Raw genomic sequence first — 3,031 nt, 5'->3', positions numbered from 1 at the left:
TGCAACCGCCTCTTCCACCCTACTCCAGACCCCCAGAGCTGCCCCTTCTCCCACCATTGACCTCTCCCTCTCTAGTCCCTTTCACCCCAAAACTTGACTCCCACCAGTCCCAGCCCTGCCCCTGTCCCCTTGTCAGCCGGGGGTGGTGAGGTGGGGGTGCTTCATCAGGGCTGGGCGGAGGTGCCAGTAATCTGGTTCCCAAAATAGGCAAGGGGCTTCCATCTGAAAATGGTTTATTTAAAAACATTAACTAGGCGATTTTTTATTTTATTTTCTATGCTTCAAGGTGTTTTCCAACATTTGGCAAAACTTGTGTCTTACATAAAACCAAAAAACAAACCAAACCCGGTGCTGTCGAGTCGATTCCAACTCATAGAGACCCTATAGACAGAGTAGAATTGCCCCATAGAGTTTCCAAGGAGCGCCTGGCAGATTCGAACTGCCGACCCTTTGATTAGCAGCAGTAGCACTTAACCACTACGCCACCACATGTAATGTAAAATCAGGCATCGTTTAAACGTCCTTTTTCCTTGATTCAGCAGTTGCGTTGCCGTTACCTGGGTACTCACTCGCCTCTTGCCTGCTCCTGGCCATGCCACCTTCCCATGCCCGCACAGACTATACGCCCCTGTGGGCAGACACCACGACTTTCTCCACCTTCCCCCAAATCCAGGCTGGGCACACAGTGGGTTCAATAAGTCCAGGTTGAGTGTCTCCTCTGGGACCACCCTCACCCCTTCCTGGGTGGCTCGCTGACTTGAGTCCCCAGGGCCCATTGCAGCTCCAGATCCTGGTCCCCTCCCGCCCTGTGGCTGACTCAGCTCTTTGTCCCCTGCCCTGCCCTGGGCCCTCCTACCCCAGAAACCCCATGGGAGGGCCCTGGTCCCTGCCATCCCAGCTTTACTTGCCTCAGGGCCTCCAGGCCTTCTCCTCGGACAGCTGCCAGAGCCCCACTGCCTTCATCAAACACGCTCCCCGTTCTTCTGCTCCCTTCTGGGCCCCACTTACTCAAAGCCAAGTGCTCTCTTTGATCTTGTCCATCCTCGCGCCCTGGAGACTGTTAGTTCAGGCCCCCTGCCCAGCCCCTCCAGACCAAACACAGAAGCAGGTCATTCCAGGAAAAACTGCTCATTTCAGGATTCAGGCTCTGCTGCCAGGGACACCCTTGGCATGTCAGGAACAGCCTGGTCTTGTCCTGCCCCATTGGTAACTTGCTCTGTGTCCCCGTGGTGCTCACATCCCCTCTCTGGGCTTCAATCTCCTTCTCTGGCAAAAGGGGACTCACCTCAATGCTACTTAAGGTCCTCTAGCTAGATTAGGGGGCAGTGGTGGTTTGGCTGGAGAATTTTCACCTTCCACGCAGGGGACCTGAGTTCGATTCCCAGCCAACGCACCTCATGTGCAGCCACTACCCATTGGTCAGCAGAGGCGTGTATGTCACTGTGATGCTGAACAGGTTCCAGCAGAGCTTCCAGACTAAGATGAAACTAGGAAGAAAGGCCTGGAGATCTACAAATCAGCCAGTGAAAACTGTATGGATCACAACGGTCAGATTCTGTCGTGCCTGGGGTCGCCATGAGTCGAGGGCCAACAACAAAAATAGTTAGATTAGGTGCAGGGCCTAACTTGGCCAATATCGTCCTGTGGCAGACTTCGGGAGGACTACCCAATGGGCAAGGGAAGAGGTCAGGAAGGGAGGGAGAGAAGAAAGGCTAAATCCGTGGGGTGCTGGGGTCAGTAGTCTCATGCCCTTCCAAGCCATGCGGGGGACACGCTGGCCCAGCAGCCTTCTCCATGGTGGCAGCTCCTCTCCTCGGAGCCTGCACTGAGCAGGGAGGAGGCCTGGGCCTGGAGGCACCGCTGGGTCACGGTGGGACGGGAGCCAGTGGGCTTCCAGGAAGGGAAGCTAAAGATACCCCCTTCCCGGCATGGCTGGAACCCTGCGAGGACAGGGATCAGTTCCCCGTCCTGCTGTCGCCTGGGGCCGGGGTGGTGACCAGGGGCCCCTCAGCAGCTGGGCTGGGCTAGGCACCTCTGGGGGCCGGAGCCCAGGACTGGTGTCCATTGGCCAAGCCTTGGGCCGGTGGGCGAGGCCAGGCCAGCGACCGTGTTCCTGGAAGCCAGGCAGGCTCTGTCTCTCTGCCAAGCTGCCCACTGCATTCTTCAGCCTCCTATTTCCAGGCAGCCTCTGGGATCAGTCCCTGGCCCTGACCTGCCCCTGAGCTGGGGTACCACAGAGACCATGTTTGGGGTCACCGTGGCTGGGGCATGGGGCAGCAGCTGAGATGGGTGGGGGGCATTGGGTATGAATGCTACGAGGAGCTGGGTGGGCTCCTTCTAGGGGTTGGGGGCACCTCACCTATGCTAGCTGGACGAGAGGTGCTGTGTACGTGTGCATGCAAGTGTCGGGGCTGCGTTAAGACCTGGGGTCGTTGGCCTGGTTTCTCTGAGTTTTCCAGGATGTGGGTGCTGTGGAGGGCGTGGGCCAGCCCTATCTTCTGTGCAAGGGGGCTGTGCACTTGGTAGGACTGTGCAGCTTATGTCTGGTCACCTAAACCATAACCCTTTTGGTCCGCAGGGCAGCTGCCTTTGGACTTGCCCAGAATCTCTTCCAGGCTCCCGGGGGCTGGGCGAAGGGAAGTGCAAAGCCCATTTCAGCTCAGCTCTCTATACCTGCCAGGGCTGGAGCTTTGTCCCCTGTAAGATGGGCCGACCTCATCTGTCATGCACGTCCTTTGTGTGACACACCTCTCACCCAGCATGACTGTCACCCAACCTGCAAAAGAGGCTCTAGTATGACAGTGGAGCCTACTATGTGCCAGGCAGCTCTGAGCTAGTTCATTGCCCTACATGAGCATCACAACAACCCTAGGAGCAGGTATCATGATTTCTACTGCTATATGCCCCAAGGCACGGAACACGTGAGTGATATGTGGCCAAGGTCACTCAGCTAATAACTGCTTGTCGGGACTGTTTGGGGCATGAATGGTGGAAACCACCTTAAACTGGCTTAAGCATCTGAAACCATTGA

The sequence above is a fragment of the Loxodonta africana genome, chromosome 18 (assembly GCF_030014295.1).
Source record: "Loxodonta africana isolate mLoxAfr1 chromosome 18, mLoxAfr1.hap2, whole genome shotgun sequence".
Lineage (NCBI taxonomy): Eukaryota > Metazoa > Chordata > Mammalia > Proboscidea > Elephantidae > Loxodonta > Loxodonta africana.
Note: the sequence above shows the minus strand (reverse complement) of the source record.